The 12,757-nt window shown below is 41.6% G+C and overlaps 1 protein-coding gene across 7 annotated transcripts in view; it reads left to right on the top strand.

Annotated features, from left to right (window-relative positions):
- The window catches only part of LOC136434328 (ataxin-7-like protein 1), a 77,588-nt gene that overhangs the window by 41,064 nt on the left and 23,767 nt on the right, over positions 1-12,757 (top strand). The window contains exon 1 of one of the 7 annotated variants that reach the window (XM_066427097.1): positions 7,216-7,327. The exons of the other annotated variants lie outside the window; for them this stretch is intronic. The gene's annotated coding sequence lies outside the window, so the exon portion shown is untranslated. Of the gene's footprint in view, positions 1-7,215; positions 7,328-12,757 lie in introns of those variants that run through there. 7 annotated transcript variants of the gene reach the window in all.

Genomic DNA, 12,757 nt, shown 5'->3' with positions numbered 1-12,757 from the left:
TGATCTCATAACTGTTACGCTATATCAAGATGTATTCTAGCCCTTATTGTATTGTATTAGTGATTAGGATGCTATATCAAAATGTATGCTAGTCCTTATTGTATTGTATTACTAATTAGGATTTTAAGTTTTATTCTATACTTCTACTTTGTATTATGTTTACGAATTCTTGCCATACTTTTTACTATGTACAATTGTCGTGCAATAAAGTTCTTTTTGTAAAATTGGACCGTCTCAGCGTGTCACTGGGCACCACGTAACGGTGTCATGGCGTGCAGGTGAACTCGTGGCGACGGAGATTTGTTGATGAAAAACAGGGCAGCTTACGTAGTCGTTAAGTCGTGGACTATAATATAAAGTGGAGGAAAAGATGGATACTAAAAAACAGCATTTTATTCCATCTCTAAATAAGATTGTTGTGTTCGTTGTCTGAGGGATACAATTGCCATCGATCGTTCTTTGTAAACCGTCACCGCGTACGTGTGGACACAGAGCGACGGGGACACCGTTACGCCACACGACCCCACAGCCTAGCTGGTTATTGCCATGGCTTACAAACTAGAATTGCCCAATTGCCTTGTGTAGCAATATTTTAAGATTCAATCGACAGTTTTCATCTCTATAAGTCTCACAATTGTAAAAGCCAGTGCTACTCTTTACCTGTTCACCATCAGTCCACAATTTCCGTCACAGCGAGCAGCTCAGCACGTCTTGACGTGCTGACTGACACGTGGCGACGATAGAATATGACAAACTCTACAAAAACTTGAATGTTTCCTTATAGCAGCAAAATAACTCCCAACAAAGTTTCTATCTTTCCACAATCGCAAATCAAAGGACAAAGGAAATTAATATGGAATCCTAGTATGTGTCTTTTAACTCAAAATTGGAGAAAAATATTTTTAAGAGCCGTCCGTCACAGCGTGCAGCTCAGCACGGCTCGACGTGCTGACTGACATGTGGCGACGGCACGTGGAAAGTTCGGCGTGCATGCCTTTTAATATTTTATTATGCGAAATAATTATTCATAAATATATCATTGAGCATTTCTCTATTGAGCTTGTGCCCGAAAATCTCCACAGTAACGGACTCACGCCAAAAAAAAGGAGAGACAAAACTTCCGTCACAGCGTGCAGCTCTGCACGTCTTGACGTGCTGATCTGGCACGTGACGACGGTATGTGGAAAGTTCGGCGTTAATGCCTTTTAATATTTTATTGTGCGAAATATCTATTCATAGATATATCATTGAGCATTTCCATTCGAGCTTGTGCCCGAAAATCGCCATAGTAACGGACTCACGCCAAAAAAAAGAGAGACAAAACTTCCGTCACAGCGTGCAGCTCAGCACGTCTTGACGTGCTGACTGGCAGGTGACGACGGTATATGCGGAAAGTTCGGCGTTAATGCCCTTTAATATCTTATTGTGCGAATTTCTATGAATAGATATTTCGCAGTGACTGGGAAATATCTATTCATAGATATATCATTATAACGGACTCACGCCATAGTAACGGACTCACGCCAAAAAAAGAGAGACAAAACTTCCGTCACAGCGTGCAGCTCAGCACGTCTTGACGTGCTGACTGACAGGTGACGACGGTATGTGGAAAGTTCGGCGTTAATGCCTTTTAATATCTTATTGTGCGAATTTCTATGAATAGATATTTCGCAGTGACTGCGAAATATCTATTCATAGATATATCATTGAGCGTTTCCCTTTGAGCTTGTGCCCGAAAATCGCCGTAGTAAAAGGAGAGACAAAACTTCCGTCACAGCGTGCAGCTCAGCACGTCCTGACGTGCTGACTGACAGGTGGCAACGGCCTGTGGAAAGTTCGGCATGATGCCTTTTGATATTTTATTGCGCGAAAACACACAATTTAGAGACATCCTGCTGAGCGTATAAACATTTGCCTTCAAGCTTGTGTCCAAAAATCTCCGTGGTAACGGCCTCACGCAAAAAAGAGAGACCGATCACGGCATACGTATTCAGACAAATCACGCCGAATCGGCGTAATGTTTGTGTCGCAATAAGTGGCTACTTTCCGTCTAAGCGGCTGATCGCACATGTGTCATGGCGGACTTTCCGTGCATCGAGATCGGCGTTTCCTGTAGGTTTTACGCAGGTTTACTGGCAGCTCCAGCCAAATGGATCATAAGTATTACATCTGAAGATAATAAAAAGCGGAACAGTTGATAGTTTGGGTGTTTTTATTTCATTTCAGAACGGGTTTTAGTTGAACTATCTCCCGAGATCGGTGCTCGCACGTTCTCACGAACTTCGCAAATTCCGTATTTTCCCACACTCTGTCCTTCATAGAAATCAAAAGATCGTAAAATATAATTGTTCAGCTATTTTCTGACCGAGTATTGTCAACTGTTTGCGTCTTATATCAATGTGGAGACCGTAGAAAACAGCCGTTCTGGGTGCCCCATATGGCACCCTGGGACGGCCGTCAAAGCGTGTTCCTGTGCACATTTTGACGCCGTCGAACGTGTGCTGTGTGGCACGCTTACATAGCTCTAGTATTATAGTGAACACTCTGGAGTAACCAGAATGCTGCTCGCCATTTCTAAGAATTCAAGTGAAACAGATGAACAAAGGGACAGAGCAACACATGTAGGACAACGTTGTCTTCTATTGTTCTATTTCTGAAGGAGGATTTGCTAGAAGTTCAACATGCACTGTTGTATTTATGTTTGTTCAGACCCAAAAGTGTACCGTAGCACATGTAGAAACTGAGGGGAATACTGTGTGTATGTACCAGGCAGGATTGAGCTGGAACAATAGGACAACAAAGGAAATGTGTGTCAATATTGTTTGCTGGGTTGTTGTTCTTTCTCCCAGACATTCTTGCGTTGTTTGTGTGCATTTCTAGCCCAGTAGGGAGTCAATAGGAGGGTTGGTTTTAGATGTATATCAGGGCAGAAGTGGAGGGGAACAATAGGGACAACAGACAGAACAGATGTAGGGCAGTGGTATCTTCTCCATTGTTTGTTTCTTGGCTTGGTGCCAGTTTAGGTTTGGTTCAGGGTGCTCTGTTACAGGGTGCTGTGTTAGGTTCAGTTCAGAGTGCACTGTTATACTTTGTTGGCACACAGCTCTGATGCAACAGTAATACCAGCTCACAGTGGTAACCCTAAGTCAATATTGTGATACTACAGTACACTTACACCTCCAGACTTTCAGATACAGACCACCTGTCTCAGGTAACCATATCTGTTTCCCACAGACTTATACCTGTCACCTTAATGCTTACCTGTCTCTCACCTTAACACTTACCTTTCCTAACCTTAATGCACACCTGTCACCTTAACACATCCGTCTGTCATCTTAACACTTACCTTAATTTATTCCTGTCTCTCACCTTAACACTTACCTGTGCCTACCTTAATGAACACCTGTCGGATACCTTGTCCCACCTGTCAGACACACACAGGTGTCCCTTTGTTCCTGCTGTTCACCTGTCAAAGTAATCAGCGTTAAATCCTCGTCTGTGCTGGTGAATGGTATAATCATAAAGTAGCATAATTAGTATCATTACATGTGTATAGGTGAGTGAAGGAAGGGGAGCAAAATTATGGTGTGTGTGTTGATCATTTGCTTCATGATTAGTTTTTGACAGGCCAGGCATAACCAGGTATTGCAAACAGTAAGAGATAAAGTGCCTCGTGAGGTAGATGTATTTTTCTCTCTTTGACATTTCAAGTTAAGATTTGACAGAGAAGAAGATGATAGAAGGGTGGTTTAAAAATTGACAGCTCCTGATTGATTGACAGCTCCTGTTTAATGATTGACGGCTTCTGTGAAATAATTGACAGCTCCTGTAAAATGATTGACAGGTCCTGACAGATGTATGTCAGGACTGGATTTCCCCAAAGTCCACAACAAAAGATCTGAAAATGCTCTGAAGGTAAGGTGACATGCCAGAAGAAGGAATCTAAGTCGGTCACCAGTACAGAACCATGTCTGAACTCCCCACCTGTGATTTGCAGGGAATTTGACGAACACACTGCAGATGGTTTTTAGTTCTGAATAGATACAACCAAATTAGATGTCAGGTTTGTGTGAGTAACATGAGCAGGTTAGCTGTGCATCTACTTCCATGTGAAATTGTAGTTTCTTTGCAAACCGAAAGTGGGCAATAGTCATAAAGAGAATCAGGTGTGGACCAGTGACATTCACGCTTCCATGACCAGTAGTGTACTGTCCCCAGACTGGTGCACTCCTCCATGACCAGTAGTGTACCACCCCCAGACTGGTGCACCCCTCCATGACCAGTAGTGTACCGTCCCCAGACCAGCACACCCCTCTATAACCATTGATGTACCACCCCCAGACCAATGTAGGTCATTAGTGGCTGTAGTAATTAACCTGTCACACTCCGAGCCCCCAGCCATCATTCCTCACTGTCAGAAGTCTGACCCCTGCCACCCCTGCCAAATGGTCCGACCCAGAGGGGGGAGGGGAGGGGGGTTTGTACTTACTTTATTGGAGACTGGTAAATTTTGCTTTGGGAAAACTACAGGCTTTAATTATCAGTTTCTTCAAAGGTAAATTTTGATTTTTCATATGCAATGCTGTCGTCATGTTTTTTTTCTCTTTGTTGGAAATTCTGCTTTCATTTGGCAAACCCTAGGTTTTTATATTCAGTTTCATGAAAAAGTGAAATTCTATTAAATTCTGGTTTTGCAAGTCCAACGTTGTCTTCGCCTAATTTTCTTTTCTTAGTTAGAGACTAGGACATTCTGGTTTTGGCTAGACAGATATTTTCTTGTTGAAACAGGTTGGTTCTGGTTTGGCCATATTGAAGGCATTCCTAGAACCAGTAAAACAAAACCTGTGTGTGAAGATGTTAGTAATAACTATGTTCACTTCAACTATTATTGTGACTGGGTATTTATATTAAATGCGTTCCTAGAACCAGTAAACAAACCCTCAGGCCTGTATGTGAAGATGTTAGTAATAACTATGTTCACTTCAACTATTACTGGATGCTAGAGACTGGGTATTTTGAACTGCTATCATATCTCTTAACATGTTACTTACATGTAGTTAGGTTCAAATTTCTAGCCAGGTCTCCACAACCTATTATAGCTTGCTGCTGAGTCTCTTCAGTCCTCCCCATCATCAAATAGACCACAGAAGAGACTCTTGAGCTATAAATAGGTTTGGATAACGGGCTATCAAATTTCCCTTCTAGCCTTTTGTTTACATCTTATTCTCTTGCTATATTATTACTAGAAATTTTTAGAATTTCTGAGACACTATGGTACAAATTGTTGTGTTTCCCAAATCCTTTATTAAAACTCCTGGAAGTTGGTGGTTATTATTAAATGAATAAATAAACTTCCAGGAAAGGTGATGTCTTGTCAGGCAGGTCTTCTTGTTTCTGACTGACAGACAGAAGATGAGGCTAGGAGACGCTCAGGTTGACCTCTGAGTCCCAGGGGGGTTAGAACGACCCAGTTTGTCTGATATAACAGTAGGAACTGTTTGGTACATGCTTCTGATGGTGTATAACATGGTTTTACAGTAGGTATAAGAGTAGAGTAGCTAGTAGATCTGAACATCCAGGTAGGAAGATCTATTCCAGTAACATAACAGTAATATAGCAGTAATATAACAGTAAAACAACAGTAATACATAACAATAATATAACAGTAAGACAACAGTAATATAACAGTAATATAATAGCACTGTTTGTAACATGTTTCTAACGGTGTATAACCTGGTTTTACAGTAGACTCCATCAAAGTCACGTTCCAAAGGTCCAGGCCGGCGCTGCACAGTCCTATTGATTTTTGGTTTCTCTTTGCCCCATCAAGCGCCGCCATTCTAAAGGTCGTACAAGTGAATTACAATTACCCTTCGTATCGTTTATTTGTAGGTGTTTCCTTCAATCCCCGGCATGACACGTTTTGTGTTTATTGGATTAAATGTGAGCAGCTGTTATCCAATGTTTTGACAGTTTTTCCCAGGCCTACATTCCCACACAGACCGTCAGTGCCATGCTCATACAGGTTAGTCCCTGCCTGAGCACCGTGATCATTAGTATTCATGTGGGCCTGCCAGGTATTAGTGTAACGGTACGTGTGTGTAGCGCAGGCAGGGGTGCCGCGCGGGTTGTTTTGCCAGGGAAAACCTCTTAACCGTGGCTACAAGTGGATAACTGTTAACACACTACACGATCCGCCTGACACTCCGCATGAGCTGTGGCGATATTTCCAGCCGAGGGCTTACAGTCGAGCTGTGCCAACGACATGTCCTTAAACAGCCCAAATTGGCTGCTTGTCTAAGGGCCAATTTACACACAGCTTGTCTAGATATCTGGACTGCAGATATCTGCCAGGCGACAGCTTTTTTCTGTGTCTAAACAGGAATTTTATGGTCTTAATGAGGGTTTTTTTAGATGTCGGGAAAATTTCAGCCGACCACTCTGAAGCATTCGCCCGACAACTCAGCGGGAGTCCCCGACCGCTCCAGCCGGACGTCTAAACAGAAGGTGTCGCGCAGTAGACATCTGGAGGTCGGGGTTCACGCTAGTTTGCATATTTGGCGGGCGATAAAGCGGGAAAACTTCTTAGCATCAAGGACCATTTGTTCTCAAACGGAAGACGGACTTCTTTCGTGATGCCAGATCGTTCGGTGGATCGGCCCTCCCCCCTCTGCCACGACAAGGGGAGCGAGTAGGAACGCAGCGTTAATTCTGACCGGTCGCTGTCGTCTTCCCCGGTACCTCAAACGCCTCTTACGCTCAACCCTTGCTTGCTGCCTCATGTTTAGCCACACGCGAGTCAGATAAAGAAAGAATACCATATTCATCATGACGAAAAACACAGGCGGTTCTCCCGCCATTTTGAAACGTGCGCTAAAGGTTAAATAGGGTCACGAGTGCAATCAGCGCGCTGCGTGAGTCCTGCGGTACTTCCTGTCGGTGTGTATAAATGCGTCCAGATATCTAAGGCTCAGATGTCGGCGGATTTTTAGATATCTGAAAAAACTCTGTATAAATTGGGCCTAACTTGTCATTTCGCTCCAGTAACATTCCTCTGAGTACTAGTTTACGGGGAGGTGATAACACCCAGGCTATAATCCCCTGCAGGGCGTTATTTACATTACACACGTGAATAACGCCCTTCCCCCGATGTGCCCCGTGCCCCTCCCCCCTACCCGGGCCTCAGCTCACAGGAGATAAATTACCAGTCCTGTAACAACAGGGACAAGTATCGGCCAGCTCTATAAATAGTGGCGCGGCTATTTGAGAAAAGATGGCGCTCCCGTCTCGGCCCCAGTGACAGCATGTTGTGGTGCTACAGGGCATGGTGAGACTCTCCCTCCCCTAGGTGGTTATGTTATAAACCTGCAATAATATTAATTACAGCAGCGGGAGGGAGGGGAGGGGGGCAGGAGGAGGGGCAGGCAGAAATCCACAAATGGTCGTAAGAAACAAATCTGACAGAGAACTGACAGGTTGGGAAAATTAGGGCAAACTGTGGTGTGTATATGTATATCATGTGTGAGGGGGGGTAAATAACACCCAGCCTGTGGGTTTGTTTATGTGGTATTAAAGACAAGATTTATGACATTATGATCGATGCGAGGATGATGTTTTATGCATGAAAAACAAAAGGGCGATATATCAGGGGAAAGCTGGTGTAAATAATGGGGAACAACCCTGGAATTTGCGCAGATTTCTGCCAGGTAAGTCGTGCTTTGTGTGTGTGTAAACAGGTTAGGGTTATTAACGACCTGACTGTGGATATGCACGGCTACGGTAATTGGGTTTGGGGTGCAGAAATTTGCCGTGAGTGAGGAAAGCAGCACGGATATGTTATTAGTTATTATTATACAGGATGTGAGAAGGTGTGACATAAATATCATGATCAAGTCCTGATGAATTAGCAGTGATATGAAGCTATGTGTTTATAGTATTACAAGAGAAGCTGTGATGTTATAAATGAGATTGTACTTAACACATATTGAAACAGAGCTGTAGAGGTTTGGCAGTGCCCAGTTTGTGAAGGGTAATGCTAGACACTCGAGTGTTTGTGTAGTAAAAGAAAATAAACATGTGAAAGTAATACAGGAAATAGAGGTGACAGTGTTCACTTGGACGCTGCCAGGTTTCACTGGACTGGCAGACAAAATGTTATGGTAGCTTTAGAAGAAAAATATCTGCAAAACATTGGAGTTTATACAGAGGCTTTGCTGATAAGATACATTGAAAACGAAGAAGTTTTGATACATACAATATCATGTAGTTTCTGACAGCAAAAGAATGGGCTACACTCACCATAAACAAATGTGAAAACTGCATTTTAACAAATGCGTTTGGGGTAACACTAGAAGCTTGGTGTTTACACGAGGGTAAATGAAAATAAACTTGCGGAGTCACATCAGGTAAACAGAGAACACTGATCATTTAGTTACTCAGGATGTTTAGTGTTAGAGCAGAGCTGGTTTTACAAGACTAGATCGCTTGAAATGTTTTGTAGCTCTACAAGGCAGAGATATTCATAACGACTGTTAACATCCATTGTAAAATAGGCAGTGATTTTTGGCGTTTTGAATTTCATATTGCAGCTTATAATCCCAAAAGAAATTGGCTACATTCTAGGAAACGAAGCAAACAAGATACTTGTATATTTTGGATACATATGAAGAAAGAAAGAAAGCCAAATGAATAAATCAAATCAGATCAAATCAAAGATAGTAAACATTTGTAATATTACATTTTCTGGGCATCATCTTAGAATGTTTGGGTGTTTTTATTAATATTACTATTAGGCTTATGATGATATCGGAGTCGCTTTGTTTTGATCCTGTATTTAACATTCAACTATAATTATTGATTTTATATTGAGGAAATGTCTTCTAGATTATGAATTATGCCCTGTATTGATAATCTATATCTGTATAGAATAAATTACACAGTGCATAAATAAAGCTATCAATCAATCTACCTATTGTCTACAGATATAGATGATCAATACAGGGCATAATTCATTATCTACATCTGTAGACAATAGATTGATTGATAGCTTTATTTATGCATTGTGTAATTTATCCTTTACCCACATGTTATACATTCACTTATATGCTGTTTAACCTATGATGAGGCATATCTTTCTTAACTGTATCTAGTAAATGGAATTGATATCCTTATTTCAAATATGATTTTGTGTGCTATATTTCAGCATTGTATTGCATATGAAGCTAATATTTGATGCTTTAATATCCAGTGTACAGATAAACACCTTATCAAGTGTGCCTCTCTATGCAGTATATTAAAGAGGAATGTCATATGCATGTAGACTCATACATATAAACATGTTGTTCTGTGTTGTATGTAAAATATGTTTTATGAAACGTACTACTATCCTGTATTGAGTGCTTGCATATGATATACAGTTTAACTTCTAATAATTCTATACAGTATGTACATGTGAAAGAGAAATGTCATGACAGTCTATATATAAAACCTGCTTTTCCCTGTGACATAGAATCAGACAGACAGCGGTAAAACCCCATCTCCAGTCTTGTTACAATTATCCACCTCATTTGTCCTGACTAATGGCCTGGGGTGGGGCTGACGTAAATGGGTCAGGGGGTGGGGAACAGGTAGGGGGGTAGAGACTAAGAGAGGGGGGGTGGGGCATTGAAGGTTGTTCTGTAGGCCACACCAATTTGATTTGTTGGTTCTTGCTTATAGAAAAGATATCATTATGCTGAACTGGAATATCATCATGAAAACACAGTCTGGGGGGAAAGTCTGTACCTTGGTGCACACAGTTTCAGGGAGGGAATTTATTCAGATTCAGGTTTTCCTCCCAGCCCTTTGTTTTCATCTTAACCTCTTGAAGAATTCTTCTTAGAAATGTGTAAGATGCAAAAAATAGATTGATGTGTAGGTTAGTTGATGAAGGCTAGACATCCAGGTAATAAGATATGCCAAAAATAGTTACTCAAGCAATGATATGTAGGTTGTTTCATTATTGGGAAATTGGAGCCATTGGGTGAAACGGGGAAATGCAGTCCTGCAGGCATTTCTATATCCACATTGTTTATATCCTAGTGTTGGTTAGTGAAACTTATGAGGTGACATGTTGGGCCCCCTACCGGCCATGTCTATAACTGCAGGCCAGTGTTGGCCTCAGGACACCTGACCCACCTGGCAGGTTGTTGTGTCAGTCAGACAGGTGACCTCAGGTGTGTGGTGACCTCACCTGTACACACCGGACAGGTTCTATTGTTCCAGGTGTTATTGTTATAGTCAGGTAGCCTCACCTGGTCCATGATGACACCACTGTCTGTGGCTAATCACCTGCAGGGAACAACACGAAATCTGCCCTGACTTGTAATTTAGGTATTCTAGGCTTTTACCCAGGAGGTATTACACCAATTTGTTGGTGCCTGTAGCCTGTACATGTAGGTTGGATTGACATCTCTATAATGATAATCTCGATTTGTTCTGAGGTTGCTTTTGTACTTTCGATGAGGGGTAGGAATCCTATGGAGTCAATAATGTTTACTTGAAGATTTATGTAAAGGTCGATACATCACAGTTAAAGCTGAAATGGTAGGAAAGCTGTTTCTGCTGGGAAAACTGACATATTCCACCTCCCACGATTAGACTTTAGAGTAAATTCTGTTGATATGGAGTTGATAAGTCATGATTTCTTCATTTTCTGCTTATTATGTAGGAACCTTGTAAAAAGTAGTTGCACAGATATTTCCTGTTTTCTATCATTTTTTCCCTTATTTTTATAAATCCTCACTAGTTATGACACAAAGTAACAGTTGTTTTCCCCTTCACATGTTTCCTACATATGAATGCCACCTCACATTCTATCTCCACTCTGCTGGAGGTGTGAGGTGTTTTGAATTTGCTGTACTGTAACCTGTGTACCGCCCCTGACCCTGGGGAGTGATCTGTCACTGCCAGGCCCTACAGTAACACTCCCTCCCTGGGGAGCACCCCTCTGACACAGGTGGACCGGCCCAGTTTGTGCGTGACCTTGACAGTGAAGCTGGCCGCCCATCAGGGTGTATTGATAGTGGGCCAATCTGTAAGTTACTGTAAACATATATTAAGTTTGCGGGGATTTAATTTCATGGCGGTGGTTTTAAGTTCACCTCTGAACCAACAGTAGCGCTACAGTCAACAATGGTGGATTTATGGACAGCCAGTCAGAAACCATTGTCCAATATAGCTGCATATTCACCATAATAGGTGTCTCATGATACTGTACGGTAGGTGGGCAAGAATTTCAAAACCACTGTGAAGACTCGATTTCTCCCTAATGCGAAATTAAATGCCCACAAACTTAGATGCATTTACAGTATTTCACGGCTGTGTAAGGTCTACGAACTCTTGTTGTCAGAGGGAGGGTTTTATGTGGTTATTGTACCATGCTGGGTTAGCAGCGTGGGTCTGAGTGGTAAACATGCGAGCGTGCACGTGGGTTGTCACCGACCCGTGGCGAATCACAGCGCTGTGGGTGGGGTGGAGGGAGAGGAAAATTCCACTCAGGAATCAGGGCATGTTTATGCGATGCTCTCCCTTTTCTACTGCTTGGGTAATTTATTTTCTCTGTTTGTTTTTGCTCTGTGATTGAGTAAAGATTGAATGTGTATTATTCTCAAATCAAATTCCTGTAAGCATTCCATCATATGTGCTTAGGGAAACGTATCATTCTCCTAACCAAATGTAAGTGATGTTGTAAAATCCCAGCAGCTAAGCGGTCTGAAATAAACATGTTCCATCTGACAGACTATCGGGAAGATGTTTATAGGTAAGGTGAGTCCTGTGTGTAATTTATCGCACAGAAAGTTGAGATAATTTGCGGGGGATATTTAGATGGCGCGGCCGCTGCAGAGTTAATCGTTATCGATCTGTTATCGTCGTGTCGGCCGGTTTTATTCGCGCAGCAGGCAGCGAGCGCCGTGAGTTACGAGCCGCGTCCCCGCTGTTGGCAGGTTGTATATGATGTTTTTCATCGAGCGTTATGATTAGAAAATTATGCGATCCATATCCCGGGATACGTCAGTAATGTTTTTGTCGTGTTGGTTTCTAACCTTGGTGATGAAGTGTTTGTGGTGTAATTCGGATAAGAATGTGGCGACAAGATCATTTCATCAATTTCATGTATCAGTAGGTTTGATGACAATGCTTTAACGTAGAAGGTGGTCTCACTTTGTGTGATTTCCACCTTGGTGATTAGACATTAGTGGATGCTGTTATTTGTAAAGGATATCGTTATGAAATCATAACCTTCATTTCGTGTTCAAATTTATTGATAATGGTTTTTGATAGAATATCATAAGCATGTGTGATTTTGATGACTAAATGATTGGATGCTTGTGTTTGTTGCTATTTAGAGAAGAGTGTATGATTGCAAAATCATTATAAGCCTCATAAAATTTGTCACTAATGGTTTTGTTATTTGTATGATTTCTATCACTAAGTGATTAATATTTGTTCTGACATTCATAGAAGGGCATGGTTACAATTTGCAAAGTCATCATGTTTATCTTGAATATATATTGTCAAGTTGAATGGAAACAGTTATTGTATTGTAATGACAATATTGTGTAATTTGTATAAATAGGTAATATAATCTATATGGACTCTTGCAGTTGTGGAGGGATATTATAATCATGAAATCATGTGTTCCAGGGGTTTTTCTAGAAACATATAATAAGAGGGAGCACACACAAGCGAGGGAGTGAATTCTATGTATTTATGGAAG

Source organism: Branchiostoma lanceolatum, chromosome 5, assembly GCF_035083965.1.
Source record: "Branchiostoma lanceolatum isolate klBraLanc5 chromosome 5, klBraLanc5.hap2, whole genome shotgun sequence".
Lineage (NCBI taxonomy): Eukaryota > Metazoa > Chordata > Leptocardii > Amphioxiformes > Branchiostomatidae > Branchiostoma > Branchiostoma lanceolatum.
Note: the sequence above shows the minus strand (reverse complement) of the source record. Positions and strands in the feature narration are given on the sequence as shown.